Below are 22,361 nucleotides of genomic sequence, written 5' to 3'. Positions count from 1 at the left end.
TAAGATAGGAAACGCTGTCCTCAAAACCCTCTTTTCCCTCTTATTTTTTTTTTCAGCTGAATCACATCGATGTATGTAATCGGTGGAAGATTTCATCACAGCCGCTGGCCCAGTAAGCAGACCACACAAAGCTTCAACCTGGAGTCGACTCACAGTGGATGTTGTTATCGGTTATCTGCGCGGAAAAGCGCTTCATAATGTGACGAAAGATTTGCGTCAAACGCCCTGAAGTTCCGCACCGGAGGGTGACAAAAGACTGCTTGCCATGCCGGCCGGTGGTCCCAATAGATAATAGACATATCTCGGAATTTGGGGCAACTGTTTCGACCGTCAACTGATTAGTCTGACCAGCGAAGTAGCCGAGGTTGAACTTTCCCGCTGGGGGGCCTTTCTATCGAATCGATTCACCGGTTTCGACTCAAGTGATACCTCCCTTGAAATCACACCGTATCACTCGCTCGTTACTCAACAGCATCCGATGAAAGATGCCAATCAAACTATTGAAAACTGAAATGATACGTGAACATGCGAGTGAACATACCCCGAAATGGCTACTTAGTGGCGACCGAAAGCGATGCGAATGAATGGCCAATTATTATGGCTTAATTCCCGCGCATATTGCTAATCATGAGTAGATATGTTTTTTTTCTTCTTCCATCATTTTTCCGCCCGAATGCTAGCCAATCAACGAAGACAACGACGACGACGGCGGCGGCGGGTCGATGGCCCCCTCGTTGGTCAAATATTTTTTTCCACGTGCCGCCTTTTGTTTTTCCCCCTGGTTGTCATCACCGAGGGTGCTTGCGTGTGAGCTTTATTGTGCTGCGGTTCGAAGAAATAATGGGTACCGTGTCCGAAATTCGAAGATATTATCAAGAGGCAGTGAAAGGCGACGAGCAGAGAAATGTGATTGTTTTTAGTTGCAGAAAAAACTCAAAGGTTTACTAAGTCACTCATTAGTGTTGATTTTTGCTTGAAGAACCAGCGTTATGAAGCTAAATGATCTATTGTTGTGTGTTAGGCAATAGCATAAATTGAAGTTTTCGTTAAAGATCTTTGTATTATGATTCTCAGGGTCGATATATTTTACGTTAACGATTGACAAAATTTCGTTATGCACATAAATATTATCAGTTTTATTATTCATTTCAAGGAAGAGGAACCAACCTCAATAAATTAACACCCTCAGGGGGCCATACGTTTAGCCCTCGAAACAAGTATCGAAATGACTTTCAACGGGAAGGCACCTAGCCCCGAAAAGTCGCTAAATCAAATCAAACTTCCATTATTATCTCGATGGGCAGCCGCACGTGAACAACATCAGCAGCAGCAGTGTTGTAATGATGGCGACGGGATGAAAAACAATTTCCATAAATTTCAACATTTTCCGCCTCAATAGCTTCGGGGACATTATTTACGCTTTCTAGATTGACCGTATCGGATGGATGGATTGTTACCGGCGACAAAACTGAACTACGCAGAACGGTCATAAAACTTTTTTTTTTGCTCTCTCGTTCTCGAGTGTGTCACAACGACGCTTAGCACGCTGCCACCCCGAGGGCTCACGTGAGTTCGATGGTTCTTGTGGTATTGCAAGGAACCAAGCAGAAGATGAACTGTGTGCTCTTAAAAGTTTGCTCATTAAAAAGATTCAACCCGAAAATATGTTATCTTCCGGGACCGGGAAACTTGGAAAGTTATCGATGGCCATTAAACTCTGTTCCGAACGGAACGGAACGAGTTGTGAATAAATATTGAAAGCTCCCCAGGGATCACATTGCTCGCATAATTTACCAACAAGAGTGGTTAAGTTTTTCCTCTGACGCAAATAACAATCGCAAAGGATTGGACTCTCAGGTGCTCATTTGTTTCACCTCACTGGCTCGAATTAGTCACTCGATACGAGCGAAGATCATTGTTACCAGCTTAGGTCAAAGTCAGGTGAGTAGATCAAGCGTTAAAACGAGCGCAAATAACTCAAAACCGGCAGCCATGGCCGCCTCATACAACAATGGAAAGATCACGAGCGCGGCACGCACGGAGTCGAAAACAGTAATGTTTTTATGCTTCGTCGAGCATTTCGACTGACAACCGTACGAAGCAAACACACGGATGAGATGGATCCATGGATCGAAGTTGGAAAGAAAAGCCACCCGCACCGATTGTGAAGATGTGGAAAAAATGAAAATAAAATCTAGATCTGCGTCACGAAACGGCATCAGTGGGCACTAATTGAAAGAGTTGCAAAGGAACAGATTACTTTTCACCAGTGATTGGAGTCACAGCCGTGGGCAGGATTTCTATTCAGGTAGGAGAGGTTTTCCACTACTTCCCAAGAAACAAATTTTGCTCTACTGGCATTTGATTTGTGTAATTGTTGATTGGACGCGGGGAAAATAAATTTATACAATGTTTATTCAACTCGTATTTCAGCATTATGTTTATTTTGTATCGATTGTCCGCCACACAGCAATTAATATAACATTTCTTAACCGCTGCCAAATTGTTCCCCGAGTGTCATCTTATCTTCAGTTCAGACAAATCTGCGCAATTTTGACATGGTCTTTTGCATTATACATTTTTTTTAATTAAAAACTGATTAGACAAGCTGTTCTGACTGTAATATTCTAAACATTTATTTAACGTTTTGCTCTGACAAATTTGCATCATTAGCCTCTAACTTGTTATTTTCGTTGTATTGAAGAACCGAGTTTTTACATGGACGGATCTAAGTGCAAAGTAATGGAGCTCAGTAACCGCAAGTATGATATTGGCAGAAGGAACAAGATTTTGGAAAGACTCCTTCCTCTGGACAAAATAACAATACTTCTTAGAACAAAATTGATCCGAGATATAGCTGTCCTTTTCAGGAAATTGTTACTGTGGTGCGGTATTGGTAAAATGAACGAGGTTTCAATGAGAGACCAGTCATTGTATTCAATCATGATTTGCATGATTCTGAAAGATATTTGGAAACACATTCATAATAAGTTGCTCGTTCGTCGATATTATGTGACAAAAATATTGCGGGACTGTTACTGTTTTTCAGAAACTGGCAGACGCCATCTTGGGATTCAAAATAGCGTCTGGGATCAGATTTCTGCTTTTGAATATTATCGCGATCCCGGAAATACACATACTGGATGGTATTCGTCTATTTTAGACTGCTTTTCAGAAGTCGGAAATCACCATCTTGGATTCAAAACTGACGACTTGAGTTAATTCCTAAAATGCTTGTTTCAGAAACCGCAAAGTGGGCATCATTCCGGTTTCAAATATAGTGTTTTGTCATTCGACACTCCAATACATCTTAGAAACAAATGAAAACCAATAATAATTACGGAGTTTCGCAGTTATATATAAAATATTCTACTTTTTTAGTATGTTTATTTGTTTTTGTTTTGTGTCATTCCAGTGTCATCTTTCATTTTGTTTTTATATTTCATACTAATTTTGGTGTTTGGTTTCTGTAGTTTCTTATCTTTGTTGAATAAAAAAAAATTAAGTATGATATATTCATATTAGCGCCGTCACTTCGTAGAGATTCGAATTAAAAAAGTAATTGTTGGGCAAGTGTCTACTTAATTGCAGGTTTCGTTTTGCTCATCTTGATCTTGCAGAGAAAACAAATTTCTGCTTTCTTAACAACTGTGAGCTTACATTCAAAGTGCATTATATCGGAGAATTACGTCACTGTTCTCATCACCCTGGGGTGCGATAAAAAAAATGTAAAATCGAACGTTCCGCAGAATATGTACTTGCTTGCTTTCCTGGTAAAATATCCCTCAGGATTTCACCTGCGTTACAATGTTACGCCAACATCTTCAGTCCATAGCAGCTTGTCTCCAGTTTCTTGAGAGTCCCACACTTCCAAGATCTTGCTCAACTTGATCCAACCACCTAACCGGCCGGATTCAAGACGAACACCATTTTTTCGGGATTGCTGTCCGGCATTCTTACAACATATTCCGCCCGTTGTACCCTTCCAGCTTTCGCGATTTTCTGGATACTGGGTTCGCCGTAGAGTTGCGCCAGCTCATGGTTCATCCTTCGCCTCCATATATCATCCACACATACTCCGCCGAAGATAGTCATAAGCACACGTCGTTCGGCCAGTGCTTGCAAGTCCTCCTCGAGCATTGTCTATGTCTCGTGCCCATAGAGGACTACTGGTCTTACAAGCCCTATCGCGCTCGGTTCCTTCTGCTAGCAGATACTCAGTCTTTGACGTATTCACTTTCAATCCAACCTTTTCTGCTTCACGTTTTAGTTTGGTGTACTATTCAGCAACCGCCTGGAACGTCCTTGCGACAAAGTCCACGTCGTCAGCGAAGCAGATGAGCTGACTGGATTTATAGAAGATCGTGCCCCGCATGTTAAAATCCGCACGTTTTATCACACCTTTAAGCGTAATGTTGAACAGGAGGCAGGAAAGACCGTCGCCTTGTCGAAGTCCCTTGCGTGTTTCAAACAGGCTCGAAAACGCACCCGAAATCTACACACAGCACTGTACATCATCCATCTTGGCCTTGATCTGTTTTGTTAGTTTCGCAGGGAAACCATTTCCGTCCATGATTTTCCATAGCTCTACACGGTCGATAGTATCGTAGGCGGCCTTGAAATCGATGAATAGGTGGTGCGTGGGGACTTGTTATTCGCGACACATTTGGAGGATCTGTCGCAGCGTGAAGATTTGGTCCGTTGTCGATCGCCCACCCACAAAACCGGCTTGATAACTTCTAACAAACATCCCTGCTAGCGGCGAGAGACGGTGAAAGACGATCTGAGAGAGCACTTTGTAGATTGCGTTGAGAATCGTGATCGCTCTATAGTTCTCACATTCCAACTTATCGCCCCTTGTATATTGGGCAGATTACTCCCTCCTTCCACTTATTCGGTAGCTGTTCTGTATCCCAGATCCTGACTATCACCTGGTGCAGACAGGAAGCCAACCTAGCCGAGCCCAGTTTGATAAGCTCTGCTGCGATGCCATCTTTTCCAACTGATTTGTTGCTCTTGAGCTGCTTAATGGCATCCTTAACTTCACCTATCGTAGGGGTCGGAATGTCTCCCTCATCTGCTGTGCTGACGAAGTCGTTCCTCCAGCCGTCTTGGTCCTCTGCCTCTGCGCCATTCAGGTGTTCATTGGAGTGCTGCTTCCTCCTGTCGATCACCTCGCGTTCATCCGTCAAGATTCCTTCATCCCCGGCGCGGGATGCGTTCAGTTTCTTGTAGAATTTACGTGTTTCTTGCGAACGATACAGCTGCTCTATTTCCTCACACTCCATGTCTTCCAGGCGTTGCTTTTTGTCCCGGAACAAATGGGTCTGCTGTCTTCGCTTCAGTTTATATCGCATCACGTTTTGACGGTTCCCTTTCTGCAGCATTAATGCCCGCGCTGCATTCTTCTCGTCTAGAATCGTCTGACGCTCCTCGTCGAATCAGCCGTTACGTCGATTCCTCTCGACGAACCCTATGGCACCTTCCGCTGCGCTGTTAATGACTGCTTTTACATAACTCCAGCAGTCCTATAGAGGGGCTTCGATGAGTTCCCCTTCTTCCGGTAGTGCTGCTTCAAAGCTTTACACGCATTAAGTAACGACTTCGGGGGATTGGAGTCGTTCCAGGTCAGGTGTACCCTTGGTGAATTCTTAATCTTCCTATAATATCACATTCGTAATCTGTTAGGATGTGGCATCAATATGAACCTACATGCTTCGTTCTTTGGGCAACTTTTCTTTTTGTAACTGAGAAGCTAACAAAAACTGCTTCCTATTAAACTAAGAGAGAAAAGCGCACGATGATTGTGAGTAAAAATGAACTCTGTGACTGAAATATTCTACGACTAAATATGAATAGTTACTCACTCTGTCGGAGAGAAAGTTTAGTTCTCCAAGACGTTTGACAGGTAGAGAAGGAAATGTGAGCAAAAATCAAGAGAATGGATAAAGCCTGTCTGTACCAGAGTGCATTGCGAACCCTGCTATGTACAGAATGGTACGGCAGAGAGGATCACAAAAACCTAACATACCTGTACGAGTCTCTTGATAGACGTCAACTGACACAATTCCCACAACCGAATGCGCTTCATATTTTTTGTTGTGATTGTGTACAGGATGGTACTGACGAGTGAGTCTCGGTTTTCGGTTCTGTACGGGTAAACTCGAAATAACTCTGCAGTACGATGGATAGCAAACAAACTGCTTTAAGAACCTTAAATGCCTGTACGGGTTGCCGGGGAAACGCCAACTGACAATTGGAACCATATGCCAATTTGCTGTTATAATCCATAAACCTAATGGTGGTTCGGCCTTGTTAGTAAATAGGTATAAAAGTTACGCTTGAAATCGCGTTCTTTACCTTTTTGATATCGGCGTTGAAGAAAAGCGCTAATCGTATGGAAAGTCTATGAAAATATTCGATTCGAGACTTTCCCGCAACTAAGATATCATTGACAATCTTTACAATATAGCTATCCAACGACACATCGAATCTTTCATTCTGTACAGTTTTATGAAATTTATAGGCCTTTGAGAATGTCTCCTCCTAAAGATTCATTTTCAATTTAGGTTACACAATGTACCCCAGTGTAAACGTAGTCGTACGTCAAAATTTAACCGTTTGCGTTTACGTTTATATACTAGAGTATCCTTCTGACCGTTCCACTTTTACTTGTTGTACGTTTTTTAATTCTAGTCATTTTTTCCTAAGTAAATATTTAAATTTTTTATTTTGAATTTTTGACGTAGAGTTACGTCTTGGGGCAATATTTAGGGGTGCAGATTGAAACACCAAAAACATCGAGAGTGTCACATCGATTTCGTAGCAATCGATTGAATAATTTGCTATGCATCCATCGAAATGCGGAAAATTTTGATTTTGTGACAATAGCTAACATTGTAGCTTATTTTGAACGCAAATTTCGACCAATCAGAACTGGTAATTTTATAACCGATATGACCCCGAAATTGACCTTAGATGCCATTGAAAATGTACTGAAAGTGACGTCCGGTTTAGAAAAAAACTGGCTAAAATGGTTTAATACCACCTAATATGGATATTTTCCATATTTCCATATTCGACCGAAAATCAAATTTAGACGCCATTTTTTAGTGCAATATGGTGACTTCCGGTTTCTTGAAAACAGATTAGATACCACCTAATGGGGTATTTCCCGAAACTAGGGCCATAAAAAAAAACATCAGACGCTGTTTTGAAATCCATGGTTGCAACTTCTGGAAATCTGCATAAAACAACGAAATATCACCTAGTATGGATATTCTTGGAATCAGAGTGAGGTCCAGAATCCGCAAATCGACTCCAGGTGTTATTTTGGAATCCAAGATTGTGTCTTTTAGATAACGTAAAACAGACTAAAATAGTCAAATCAGTCACCTATTATTTTATTCTACTATATTGTCGAAATTCAGTTACCAGTCATTGAAAAATTAGAGTTGGAAGAGAGTGAGAGGACCAAAATTTCTTGCTCTATATTATTAAATTGAATAATCACAGTCGAATGTATTCCCTAACCTATCACCAGAAATACAAGTCTTATGTCCGATGCCTCGTGTCCCAAAAACCGGTCATTCTGTTATGCATGAATTAATCCCAAATTCAAATTTAATAATAATCGTATTGGACCACACTGCAAATTAGAAACTTAAATGAAGATCTAACTAAATGAGAAATGCAAAGGAATAAATTATTTAATATCACATTAGCTTATTTAGATTTTTTTCTGGCTTCTGTTGGATTTTTATCTGCATGTCAATCATATTTTATTCTATAACGGATTATCTTCGTTTTCGTGGCTATCGATTGGAATATAAGCCATGCGGATAGTTGTACTATCATGATTTTAATTATTGCACTTCTGAACAATGTTGAGCCTTATTTTGAACTCATAGCTGAAAACGAAGTGAAATATCATCCATTACCGAATCGGAAATATATCCAGAGGACGGAAATCGACCCCTGATGCCATTTTGAATATTTTCAGTGCTACCACATCATTTCGAGAAATCAATTTTTGCACTGTTCGATAATAGTTTTTGACATGAAGGTATTGATACAAGTTAGTTAATCGAGTCGGAATACAGCGGTCGTGCTTAATGCTCTGGTGTAAACGTGTCTTCGGCCCGGGTGAGTTTTGTTTATCTCAAGCGGTTCGAATGTAGTGACTTTGCGAAGTGTAACGAGATATTTATTCATGTCTCACGGTGACCGTAAAATTGAAGCCGTTTCCAGTCGTTTGCTCTGAAAAATGGCAAGTCACAAATCGGAGTAGGTTTCGTTCGGTCGATAAATATCGTGATTAATCTAATGATTACGCGATGTATGCCTTTCAAAAAACCGCTTCTGCGTTTGCTTTCTCAATGGTAGGAGATAGGAGGCTTTCTCAAAGGAGTAGGTTTCGTTCGGTCGATAAATATCGTGATTAATCTAATGATAACGCGATGTATGCCTTTCAAAAAACCGCTTCTGTGTTTGCTTTCTCAAAGGTATTCAGGATTGGTAATAGATAACACAGTGCAACAATTTTTTTGCCTTGGCTCCTATGTATGATTTTTTGATGAAGATTGATGCGAAAATAAATTTCCCTGAGTTTGAACATATTTCAACTTAAGGGGCAACAATGGCGCCATTTTAAATTTTTGAGAAACTGGAAATTTTTGAGGTTTTTTCGACGCCATTTTGTTTTCAGACCAAATATCAAAATTCTAAGAGTTTGTCCACATATTAGCATCCTTTTGCCCATCTTTTGAAAAAAAAAAACAGATCTTAAATCGGACAAAAACTGAGCTTAAAACGGTGATTTTGTCAGCAAAATGTCGGTTTTGACCCAATTCCCCTACATTACTAAAATAGGTTTATCTGCTGACATTTTACGTAGATCAGACACCTACCATTCGATTTCTGAGACTTTTTTACTCAAAATAAGATATAATTTAACTATCACTTTAATATATTAGCAAACTACCATTAATGCTTAGAAATAATCGATATTATTTTGCTTTGTGAAATATACTAAAACTATGCCAAACCCGGTTTCGTAGAATCACCGTTTTTAACTCAGTTTTTGTCCAATTTCAGATCTGATTTTTTTTTTTCAAAAGATGGGTAAAAAGATGCTAATATGGGGACAAACTCTTAGAATTTTGATATTTGGCTTCAAAACAAAATGGCGTCGCAAAAACCACAAAAATTACCGGTTTCTCAAAAATTCAAAATGGTGCCATTGTTGCCCCTTAAGTTGAAATATGTTCAAACTCGGGAAGATTTAGTTTTGCATAAAAATACACAAAAAAATTATATATAGAAGCCAAGGCAGAAAAAAGTCAATTTTTGTTGCACTGTGTAATCAATTGAATGTACTTAGATGCTTCGAGTGGTGGATGATTTTCACCCGCGTCGATCGCATAGGTTCGCGGTATTTGATATGACAAATACTCAATGTTCGTCTTCGTAATGAGTAGCTCCGCGCGCAACATCGTTCGATTCCATCACTTAGCAGAGAGCTAAGTTAACACAAAACTTCCTTTCCGCCGCAGTCGTGGAAATACAAAGATGACCTCGATCTTGACCTAGCTTTTTAGTGGGAGATTGCACGCGCGTTGCTTTTATGAACGTGTCGCAAATCCCAAGCAACATTTTTTATTACATATGAGTGTCAGTAAGCATTATGTGACAAATTAAAAAAATCATGTGCGATCTCTGCAACAAACTTCATTACTACTATGTAACCTGAAAAGCGCAAAATTGAAGTTTATATGCAACTATCCAGTTGTTACTAATGATGTTTCTGTTTAACCATTAGGTAACATGATTTGTAACATATCGATGGCAGTGAAACAAATAAAAAACTTGTTTCATGTTACATTGTGCATATCATGAAACTTTTTTCGGTCAAATTTTAGTTTCGATTTAAGAAACTTCTCAGACAATTTGTCTAGCTTTTACTCAGTACAGATGCCTCAAAATGCCAAGCGACATATTTGAAAATATAACCAGCATGTTCATGTCATAAATAAGTCTCCCAGCTGGTCTCGAGGTACGATGCTGGCCTAACCAGCCAGTCGTCGTAGGCTCGAGTCCCGGCTCAGGAGAGACTGTTAGTGTCAGTAGGATCGTAGCGCTAGCCTCGCAATTGTCCTGTACACTTAAGAGTTGGCTGCGAAGTCTGTGTATAATAAACAGAAGGTCGAGTTCCGATACGGAATGTAGCACCAAGGCTTTGCTTTGTTCATGTCATATTAATGTGAGTGGTTTTCTGTGCTTATACATGAATTTGACATGCATGGATTTTAATCCATGGTGAAACTGACGATTTTGCTCACATAAAAAGCACGCGCCCCAAAAATGTTGGGGCATTTAACAACTTTATTACTTTTATTCATCATTCTGGATACTCGTTAAAAATATTTTCCAATGCCGGAACAAATCATATATCTAAAAGTAGTTTAATTATCAGCAAAAATTAACAGTTTATCCCTCTCTTATTGTTAACAGTCTGTGTCTGGGTAACATTGTTGCAGGATATTTTTATATGAAGCAGAAATAATTTGTTTATTTACTCAAAACAATCGCCATTTCTATCATCTCACTCGAATTTACATTGCCGGTCAAAAGAGTGGCTATATCTTTGTTGGAACCAAACACACATATTTTTTAAAGACAAAACAAGTGATCTGAGAGTAGCGCTAGTTGAAACGAGTCAGTTTAAATGAAGCATAATGAGAGAAAACACTCAGGTTTTTTCAGATGTTTTTCTTTCGCGCATTTTCAACAATAGCGAATTTTCGAATCAGTGCGGTTTTTCCACGCGGCTTTTCGAATTAATGATTTTTTAGTGGATTCTCGGATTAACGTGTATTTTTGCGCGGAATTTTGAATCAGCGCGCATTTTTAAATTAACTTGTTTTTTTTTTCACGCGGATTTTCGTGTTTAAGCGGTTACCATGTAAATTGTTACGGAAATCTTTTTGTTTAAAAAAAATTTTAATGTTACTTTTAGATCTTTCCTGTTAAGATTTTTGTTGCAAAAGGATCAAATTTTTACCAAATATTTGCAATGGTCTCCCAAATAAAAAATTAATATGGCATTTTGAGATAAAGTGTACAAAAACTTTCAGTCGGTAGTAGAATAAATCTGACGTTGTATTCGGAAATCATAATTCGGTCACAATTATCAGCCGTAACTACTATTAAACTTCGGCATGTTTATGTGTCACTTGTTTATCGTCCAAATTTGTTTCACTGAAACAACGGCATTTCAAATGTTGCCAGTGTATTATCATGTAACAATAGCTTGACAAATCTTGTCAAGAAGTAACTTATTCTGCCCATGAATCTAGTTATAATGTAACGAAGCGGTTCGCATTGGGAAACCACGGACGAGACGGTCATATTTTTTATCTATTTATTAATAATTTTCGACATGTACTAATACTTTCCATAAAATAATAACAATTAAATCATTCTGATAGCGGGGGCCTGGTGTGGTTGGTAACGTCTCCGCCAACCACGCTCGACGCCTGGGTTCGAATCCCACCGCCGACATAGGTGTCGATGGTTGTGAGGTGGCGTGATCCACTCACAACCAACCCAACTGGTCTAGATGCAATCCTAGCCGACGCCGGGAGATTTTCTGAGGCGAAAAATCTCTGGGATCACGCCTTCCATCGCCTGAGAAAGTAAAGCCGTTGGCGCCGGTCCGTTAATAAACAGGTCGTGAGTTAGGGTCCTGGGTGTGAAGTCTCCTCCCTGGGCGTCGGTGATTGGCCACAACAGTGGCGGAAAATAAGCGAGAATTAAAAAAAAAATCATTCTGATAATTTCAAAAATTATAACTTTTGAAAGTCCTAAAGCCGCAATATCTTGAATTAGACACGGCGAATACTACATAAGTTAGCTGCGCTGATGAGAGGCATTGATTCCAATCATTTCTTGAATATGTAAAAGTTCAAAATCATCATAACACAACTGGCATTAAAATATCAATAGTCGCACATAGAAATGAGCAATGGTCCGTCTTGTTCTAGTTTTCCGATGTAATGTTTTTATCGTGAAGAGTTTGAAAACAAAGCAGCGATGTCGTTTTGTCTGCACAACGCAACTGCAGATACTGATAACTAAAAAACCCTACCAACTATGAGCATGCGGTGGTGCAGGCAAACTGGGTGGAGAAAAAAAAATGTTAACGACCATCCAACAACACGATCAGTTTGATAAAAAATTACGAGCTGCTCCGGATAAGTATAGCTGTCCATGTTTTTGCTCAGCTAAGCAAATCAAATCTGCGATGTAACCTTTCAAAATATGTATATTGCACACCAGTTGTCGACTAGTGACAATGTAATAAGATTTCTGCAATCTCCACATATCAGTTGTATGTAAACAAAATTGTAATAAATAATGATTGATCGAAGTTACTGTGCGGTAAAGAAGTTACACTACCCACTGTGTAACATTTATGTATCTTGGTGAGATAAAAAGTCAATTCACGACAGATATGTTACGTTTTCTTTCTTTATGTGACCTAATTTATTTCATAGTAACTAAAATAAGATCACTGTGTGACTTTTCATTTAATTCCGTTTTCAAATAGATGTTACAAATGTTGCTTGGGATCGGAGTAGGTTTCGTCGAAAAATATCGAGATAAATATAAAGACTAAGCAATGGATACCTTTCGATGAACCGCGTCTGCCGAAGTGCATTTGCTTTTTCAAAGGAATTCGGGAATGGTAACAAAAACCTATTCAAATACTTAAATGTTTCGGGCGACGAATGGTTTACGGATGGAGAAATACTCATCGTTCGTCTTTGTAATGTGTTAACTTCGCGCGTAACATTGTTTGTTTCTGCCACTTACCACGGTGACACAACCCTTCCTTTCCATCGCAGTCGTGGAGATGCAGAGGTAAACTCGGTCTCCAACAACAACGACTGTCACACTTCCTTCCTTACCCTAACGATCGTAAGGATGTGGCCGGCGCCGTTAGCGATCCATACAAAGCGGCAGCTACTGAACTGTTGTACACGGAAGATGGCAAACTATTCCCGAGTAGCCATATACGTGGTTCCTTGTGCAACTTCACTAGCTCAGATAGATTCCGAAGGAACAACTACGAAATGTGCTCAAAATAGCTCAAGCTAAAGGTATTGATACAAAATAGTTTATCGTAATCTTAGCTTCTAAAAGTTTAAAAGTTTGTTTCAAAGGAGGAGTTTGCAATGCAAATAACGTAACAAAAAGCCTAAAGTAGTTCTACGTCAACATTGTTTTCGTAGGTTTGCATCTTTAAATGTTTTATTTGTAATTCCTAACTCAATATCATTCTCAGGCTTTCTTAATGTTTTTCTCATCTTTCTGAGATTATTCGAACTTTAAATTTTCTACTCCTGACTGGGTTAACGTCGGAACTATTTTTGGAAATCGTTTTCAACATGTTCATTACTTTGATATTTGTTTTAAGTTTCAAACTTCAGATTGTTCACGCACTACTAATCCAAATTGCAGTTTTTATCTGTTTGTACAGGTTGATTTTCAAGTTTGTACATATTTTTGTCACAAAAAACAATGTGGGAAAACAAATTTCACCTGTAAGCACCGTTATTACTTTTCTCCTCCTCCCAAAACTATCCCCATGTGCACGACTATGTGGTTGAAGTAGCAAGTGACGGCTCAAAAAGTGTTTCGAAAGTAAGTGCCACCTACGCTGCCAGGCTATAGTGTGAGCACCCTATGTCCGAGTGGGTAAAAAGATGTGCAAATATTTACCTATTCATCCGATGATGACGCACTCGGTAAAGAGTCAAACACGGTGATGCGAATAAGGGGGATAATTGAGGTACCTATACACCCACAGCAATCCGTTTATTTTTGCTTCCGTTCACGGGGGCTTTTGGATGAACGGCTATTTGATGGATTTGATTTTAGGCTGTCACTGTTGTTGTACGTACACAAGTTTTGTATAGTTTAAGAGTCGAAAGAATGACACAGTTTTGGAGCGTCTTCACGGAGATCATAACGCCTACGAGGGCAAGCAACAACTGCACTCGAAACCAGTTTCCATTTTAAAATGATCGAATCGCGATGAATACAAGTTTCATTACATTAATGTGACGTACAAAAAAGTACACTATAGAGATAAGCTAATGTGGATGCACTCGAGTAACCCCCTAACAACGAGAAGTTCAAAGCTCTTAAGTCATTTGTTTTCTTTATAGAGAATAAACCATCATTGTCATTTGCCACACATGGGCGCTCAACTGACGCTTGAAGGAAAAAGTCGTGAGATTACTTGAGCTGCAGAAGCAAGAGGCAAACTAGCAGCCGCCCCAGTGGGTGGATTCGATCGCCAAGCTTCTGGTGTAGGGTTTTAATCAAAGCTACAAAAACTAAACCGCACCCAGCTTTGATGCCACTCTGTTCGGCTCGACTTGGGTTACGCTCGAGCGCCACCGGATATGTTTAATGTTCCCCTGCTAAATGATACTTACGGCAATTGGATGGATGTCAACGCAAAGCGGGTTCTGTGAAGAAAAAACGAGAAGAAAAAAATTTTTTGAGCACTTCACCACTGGAAAAAAAACTGAAAGAAACGGATTTACGATTGATGTTCCAGCCCCATATGGTTTGGTTCGCTAACGCGAGAAGGGTTGAAAAATCTGCTTTTGAACTCAAGTTGAACCGTGAGATGAAAGCCCATTTTCCTACGCGATGGAGAACATTTTCACGCCGTTCGTTCTACAAGACCGAGTTTTTAGTTTGTTTGAACCCGGGGAGTGAGGATAACAGAATTGTAGTTTTTTGTTGTTGTTTTTGCAAGCACGTTCTGGTTTTGTTTCGATGTTATACTCATTATAATCATTATAAAATGTTTTTTTCTCTGCTTGGGCAATGAAACCACGTTTGTTGATTACAATTCCCCGGTTATGTCATTCATTCATTCTAGCGTCTCCTTGAAGAAAACGTGACGACTTGCTTCAAGTTATTGGAGTACGAAAATACACAAAAATATGATATTTGATGCGTTGAAACTTCCAGGGTTAGTGCAGTAATTTATTTGAAAAGGCACTGTGTAAAAAAAACGAACCACAAATAAACCATTAACCTTGGAAGGCACCATAGACAAATCGACATTACAATGCATTAGTCCCGTGATCGGTCGGAGAATTATTGAAGCGCATTTAATTCGCCGAACGTTTTACACTTGCCCGCACAGCTGTCCCGCATTGACCACCACACCACCACCGCTACCGGGAAGACTAAGCTGACGGGTAAAGAATTCGAGTTTGCTGCTCTTTTGTGATGGCTATTTCCAGTACACTCGCAGTACCCTCATCATTCATCAAGAGCGAAATAATCCTATTTGCGTTGACAGCCAGGCAGGAGGAAGCGTTTTCCACCCACCACAGTGGCTTTTGTTTTTTTCGTAGATTGAAGAAGGTTGCTCAGCCCTCGTACTATTTACACCTAATAAATAAAACTTGAAAGCAAGCTTGTAGCTCCGTCAGCGAAGCACCGAGGCTTCGTCATCCGTCAACTGTCAGCAGCGTTTGGGGTCGCTTTACGATGATGTAATTTGGCTTTTTCTTAGACGATTAATATTATACATTGTCTTAAACAATATCTCGTTTTTGTGTTAACTACATCGGATCGAGAAGAACCCGGAGAGTCTGGTGCATAGGTCTGATCGAATTTTTTAAAATCTATTTTTAATTTAGTGCTAACCTTTCATTAGCACTTTGAACTGGGAGCTTTTTCCTAGAATATAATAATCAAAATCAACTTATTTTCAGTCCCTACAGTAAAACTTCCGCAAATTACCCTGGCAAGTTTATGATTGGCATGCTGTCAGGGCCCAGCCCGCATTATAAACTTTTGTGTTATTTCTGCACCAAACTGGCCAGCTAGTGGTAGAACAGTATTCCCACCAAGGCTTAAAAACTTCGATCAAATGTAAATGCAATTATCGAAACCGCAGATGTCGTTAGCGAACTATATACACAACAAAATCCGATCCGAGCCTGCAGCCCTTATTCCCCGTAACGCAGTTGGATAATCCATTTAATAGTGAGCCCCAATCTGCTTTGCTTGGCTAGAAAATGGTTTAAACCGTGAGAATACCGTGACTGGTTCCATTGGTTGGTTGGTCTCACTGTGTAAAGCCGGATTCTGTTCTAGTGCACAGCTGTTTCGAGTCGTGTTGGAAAAGTTTTTTTTCCACGGATTCAGACCAAGTTCGATCGGGAATTGTGCAGCTGCAGGGTTGCAGTGTTTATACTTGCAGAGCCGGAGGCGCCTTGTAAAAGTTTCAGCAGCACTGCACAAAACCTTGGCTGGTTGTCACGACAAAGCGGGAGGGCTTTGCTGGTCTAGTTTTTTAAGGGACTACCAGTTGTGTGTATGCAAAAGTACCATCGAAACCTTCTGGTGTAAGGAATTTAATAGTGATTTACGAATGTTGACTGTCTCAGTTTGGTTTTAAAGTTTTTTTCTAGTCCCATCTAGAAGACCATCTGAAGTCCAAGAAAAATGTGTGTATCAGAGCGGCACACAACTGGTAACTGGGTAACAGTGTTGCTTCCGATAACACTTGTGGTGTCCATAAGCCGAGCCCGCGGTCAGGGACGTGGTTCGCACTTGACTGACTGACTTGGGTTGAAACAAAACCTGCAGAAAAAACTAAACAAGTAACCACAACGGAAACACTGATTGTCGGTACTAAGTGCTGCATAGTGAGTGACGTTGGAAAATGTACAAGAAAGAAAAAACAACAACATTCAAACCGTTTCCGCCATGTTATGTGACACAACCGGGGCTGGATGATGATATCCAGCCAAGATATCGATTAAATCGTAGGGAGCGAAGAAATGGGACTAATTTATTCCGTTCCCGCTCTGTTGATATTTCCTCCTCAAACCACTTGTCAGATACAGTCGATTTCCGGCCCCTCTCGGTTGATTGTTGTCGATGGGTGTAGGTTGGTATAAACGGCAATCGGAAGTCAATCAGCAAAGGTCAAATTTACTTTGCGGATATTGAGCTCACTGATCCACAGATTTTCGACGTCATCCGGGATTGAATCGCTTTGGTTGGAATTACAGTAACCAACCGTACTGATGATTTTCACGCTATCTTTTCTACGTTCCATGAAGCTACTGGTGATATTGGTAGCTTAAGCAAACTTCTTTTCGGAACATTTTTACTTTACGGAAACTTTATAATTTTTCAACCAAAAAATAATACCTTGGAATTTGTTTAATTTTTTAGAGACGGAGAATGTTACAGAAGAAAAGTTTAGTATAAAGTTTCGCATGTTTTTGCAAGTATTTTTTTCGAAAATAATGCACCAAGTTTGAAAACAATGAGATTTTGATCCAAATGTAGACGAAAACTCATCCGAATTTGGTAATCTTTTTGCGGAATTCTTTCAGAAAGTTTACATTTCATTCATTGAAGAACTATCAACTATCGTTACGTGAAAACTAAACTAAAATCTGCCAATTTTCCCTCTATAATGCATCTTGACGAAAATGTCGGGGATAACTCGGAAAGGATTTGCTATCTGTTGCGAAATTTTTCCATGAAGTCTATACAACAATTTTCTGAAGAGGATCGCGACCACGATAAATTTGCATTTTATCCAAACTTCTCGAGGGATATTGGTGTAAACCAAATTTATGTGCAGGATATTTTTCAGGCGTTGAATAGCTTAGATGCCTCAAAAGGTCCTGGACCTGACGGAATTCCGCCAGTATTTATGAAAAATCTTGCAACGGAACTTACAGCTCCATTGTTCTGGCTCTTCAACATGTCATTGGAATATGGCTGCTTTCCATCAAAATGGAAAAGCTCGTTTCTAGTGGCTATTTTCAAAACAGGCCGGAAATCCGACATACGTAATTATCGTGGAATAGCCCTCATTTCTTGCATTCCTAAACTATTCGAAGCAATTGTAAATGAAAAACTATTTTCCCAAATTAAAAACTGAATAACTGAGAAGCAACATGGCTTCTTCAAGGGCCGTTCAACATCGTCCAATTTACTTGAATTTATAAATTATTCATTGAATGCAATGGATAATGGAAACCATGTAGAAGCTCTTTACACAGATTTCAGTAAGGCATTTGATCGCATAGACATACCAATGCTACTTTTCAAATTGCAAAAAATGGGACTTGAGCCAGCACTCCTGAAGTGGCTCGAATCATATTAAACCAATCGCCAACAAATAGTTAAATTTAACGGACGACACTGAAATCCGATTCTAGTCACTTCTGGTGTCTCCCAAGGCTCTCATTTAGGACCTCTTATTTTCATCTTGTACGTTAACGACATTTCCTTTATTCTCGAAAAACCAAAAGTGTTAATTTATGCCGACGATATGAACTCTTTTTGGAAATAAGAAATGAAGAAGACATCAATGCATTCCAGAATGAAATATACATATTCTACACATGGTTTAAAAAAAAGCTTACTAGAGTTAAATGTAAAACAATGCAGCCACATATCATTCTGTCGAAAATGAACAACACCAAACATTAGAATATCATGAGGAAACCAAACTGTAGCAAATTGTGAAAGAGTAAGGGGCTTAGGAATTGTCTTAGACTTCAAACTAACCTTCATTGCCCACTACAACACAATAATCCACAAAGCTAATAACATGCTAGGATTTATAAAGCGCTTTTGTTACAACTTTCAGGATCCGTATACCATCAAAACATTATATATAGCCTATGTAAGATCGATACTGGAATACTGCAGCATTGTATGGTTACCCTATACAATCACACACGAAGAAAGAATAGAATCAGTACAAAAGCAATTTCTATTGTATGCTCTTCGTAAATTAGGTTGGACATCATTTCCTCTTCCATCATATGAAGCTCGTTGCATGGTCATAAACATACAACCATTGAAAGAGCGTCGTGAATTCGCAATAGTGTCATTTGTAAACGACATCGTTTCGCAGCGCACTGATTCAGCTACACTTTTATCTAAGCTAAATTTCTACGCACCTCTTACACAACTTCGAAATCGAAACACGTTTGCCACCAATCATTACCGCACAAATTATGCAAAATTCGTACCCTTGAATCGTATGATGGCCACTTACAATCAACACTGCGAAACCATTGACTTTACAATGTCTCGGCATGAACTTAAACACTTTTTTAGCTCAATACGCAATCGCAACGCTTATTGATAAAAAAAAATAGTTTGTAAGTAAACATTGTATTAGAATATTAGAATATTGTATATTGTTTACTTCTGATTGACGAAATGAATAAAGACTATCGTTAAAATTGCCATTATTTTTTGCATTCCAAAACTTTCTGAAAAGACGCAGACAAAGCACCTTATCACTAGTGAACAGCATGGCTTTTCAAAGGTCGCTCATCAACCTCGAATCTTTTGGAGTTCGTAACATTTATGCTTAACGCAATGGAAAATGGTGGACTGATTCAAGGAAGAATTTGACCGAGCCGTATTGCTCTTCAATATGCGAAAAATTGGATTGGCGTCTTAACTTCTGTGTTGCCTCCAGCAAACAAATAGTACTTAGGAGAGATTCTAGACACCAAGCCAACATCATAAGTGAAGCAAAACGTTTGCTGAGCTTTAATTTCTTTCAAACGCGTTTCGCAACTTGAGTTGGACTGCATTTCCTCTGCCATCATATGATGCACGTTGCAGGCTCAATAATCTGCAAATACCTAAGCAACGTAGCGGATTTGCAATGCTTTTCTTCATCAGTGGCATTATTTCAAATAGTATAGACTCAGCTGCATTATTGTCACAACTTAGCTGTTATATTTTTTACGGCAATTTAGAAATAGAAAACTTTTTACAAAACATATCTTTTCGAGAAAAGTTACATTTAACAAATTGATCACCATAATCAACCGATTAAAACGATCACGAGACAATTATTCTTGAAAAATATTGAAAAGGTAATAAATATGATAAAATATTCATTCCTTCAGCCTGGGCTTGATGTCAAAATTTTTGTTATAACTTCAAGTTTCCATAAAAAAATGTAAAGTTATAATTGAATTCCGTTCTTGAGTTATTTTAAGCTTGCAGTTTATTTTGAGTTTAATATTTTTCCCTAGCGTATATATTTTTACCAAACATTATCATTCCACTACAGCTCGTTTTCAATAGTTTTTTTCATAGCACCAGGGATAACTTGGTTGAAATGCCTCAAATAAAGTGTATGCTCAAATATATACGCCCCTGAAGAAAATTACTCTTAAGTATAAAAAGCTCCCCCACTGATGAGAAATAATCTGCTTTCTGAGTTACATACGTGTACAATGTTTTCTTTAAATCGGGCCTCTGCCAAATGAACCATAGTTCATCGTTCAAATATTGACGTGGGAATACTTCTTTTTCTACTATAATGGGAAACATTCTGTGAAAACTGAAATGGACACCACGGTGCTCCCACAGACCGTTATCATAATAAAAATGCACCAAAGAATCTGAGTGCACCATTCGATTCGTTATGACGTCCAGAATCTCTGGTCAAAATTTCAAAACCATCGTACGGTACATTTTTGAGTAACGCCCTTTTGAAGGTCGTAAAGTACAAAAAAGTGATATAAAAACGACGAAATACTTATTGTAAAGCACGTTTTTCAACCACCATTTTATATAATAACTTCCAAAATAGTTTCTGCACATTCCAAGGGTTACATTTCAAGACATTAACAATTGGTGAAAAGATTTAGTTGAAAATCCCACAATCCACAGTGGTCTTCACCATGCTTGTCATTCTCCTTAGTATGTGGGAAAAGCGGAGAAAAAAATCACCGCGCACTTCCCTTTCAGTATGTGCCTGCGCGTAGCAAATGCTTTCACCACACTGCTTCTTTCTCCACTCCAAAGTGTCTCAACCAGCTTACAGAGAGACAAACACTTTTCCAGCTCACCCCACATCTGATAGAAACAAGAGGGGTGAATTACTCTACAGAGAAAACGCAAAAGTACACAACAGTGTCCACTGGCGAGTAGTCCGGAAAGTGAAAAAAAAAAACCTACCGGGCAAAGGTGTAGTTTTCGTGTTTTTTTTATATTCTCGCTGATTTTCCGACGGTCTAGTTCCGCCACTGTTGTTGTGCCAATCACCCGCGTACACCGCGAAAACGTATTCGACCAGAGTGAACACGACCGGCACGAGCAACGCAGTCAATTTTTTTTTGTCCCAATCTCTTTTTCTCTTCTGCCATGCTCAAGAAACAAACTGTGAAACGCACCGCAGATAGCTCTGCTGTGTAATTATTGTGCGTGATGTCCTTGCGTGTGAGAAAGTACACCATAGTTCATTGTCTCGCAAGAGAGAGATTTCAGATTTCACCGCGGTGCCCTCAGGAAACTCAGCAGATAAAAATCGTCTGTCGCTCTCTTCTAGCATGTGCGTTGATTTGCTCTTTAGTGTGAGAGCAGTTGTTTTCGTGCAAGATGTTCTCCTGCACTCTAGAGGTTTCCTAAGGAGAAAAGACAAGTATGGTCTCCTCTCGAAAAATCGTGATCGTTCTAGAGTTGACTGTGAAAAACGCATTTTATATACTCAATGTCTTCAGCAAAATTGTTTCATAGAACAAGGCCTTACTAAAACTAAAAACGCCATTTTTTTATCAATCCACCTAACAGTTAGATAAAAAAAAATTTTTCTTATTTTCAATATACCAGCTTGCTTTCTTCAGCAAAGTTGTGGAAAATTTTGGAAGAAAAACAATTGCTGGATATTGCGATGTCCTATCTGTATGTTGGACACAACAAAATAGACTTTTTTTGGAGAGCCCTCCCCCCCTCAGTTTTTTGTCTGTCAAAACAATGCAAAATGTTCCAAGATTTTTTCCATTCAACTAAGATTATCTCAAAACTTTGTAAAATTTATTGTTTTAACAATCATAGACAAAAATATAGACAAAAAATTGATTTAAAAGAGGGGTGTTTTACAAAAAACTCTATTTTGTTGAGTCCAACGTACAGATAGGACAACGCAGTATTCAGCAATTATTTATCTTTAAAAATTCTCCACAACTTTGCTGAAGGAAGCAAGCAAAATATTTTTTCTATCTGACTACTAGGTGGATTGATGGAAAAACTAAAAATGCCAAATGTAAGGTCTTATTCAATGAAATAATTTTGCTAAAGACATTGAGTACATAAAATCAATTTTCTCCAGTCAAATCTAGAACGATCACGATTTTTCGAGTTTAGACCACTGTGCACTGTGAGATTTTCAACTAAATCTTTTCGCCAATTGTTACTGTCTTGAAATGTAACCCTTGGAATGTGTAGAAAACATTTTGGTAGTTTTATCACTGTTTTGT

General features: G+C 39.1%; 1 protein-coding gene across 3 annotated transcripts in view; it reads right to left on the bottom strand.

The window, feature by feature from the left end:
* Window positions 1-22,361, bottom strand: part of LOC129724342 (uncharacterized) — a 99,317-nt gene that overhangs the window by 62,648 nt on the left and 14,308 nt on the right. The window contains exon 2 of one of the 3 annotated variants that reach the window (XM_055679116.1): window positions 14,508-14,540. The exons of 1 other annotated variant lie outside the window; for it this stretch is intronic. The gene's annotated coding sequence lies outside the window, so the exon portion shown is untranslated. Of the gene's footprint in view, window positions 1-13,785; window positions 13,960-14,507; window positions 14,541-22,361 lie in introns of those variants that run through there. One more of the 3 variants, XM_055679133.1, reaches the window with a different exon arrangement.

The sequence above is a fragment of the Wyeomyia smithii genome, chromosome 1 (genome assembly GCF_029784165.1).
Source record: "Wyeomyia smithii strain HCP4-BCI-WySm-NY-G18 chromosome 1, ASM2978416v1, whole genome shotgun sequence".
Lineage (NCBI taxonomy): Eukaryota > Metazoa > Arthropoda > Insecta > Diptera > Culicidae > Wyeomyia > Wyeomyia smithii.
This window is presented reverse-complemented; position numbering and strand designations above follow the sequence as displayed.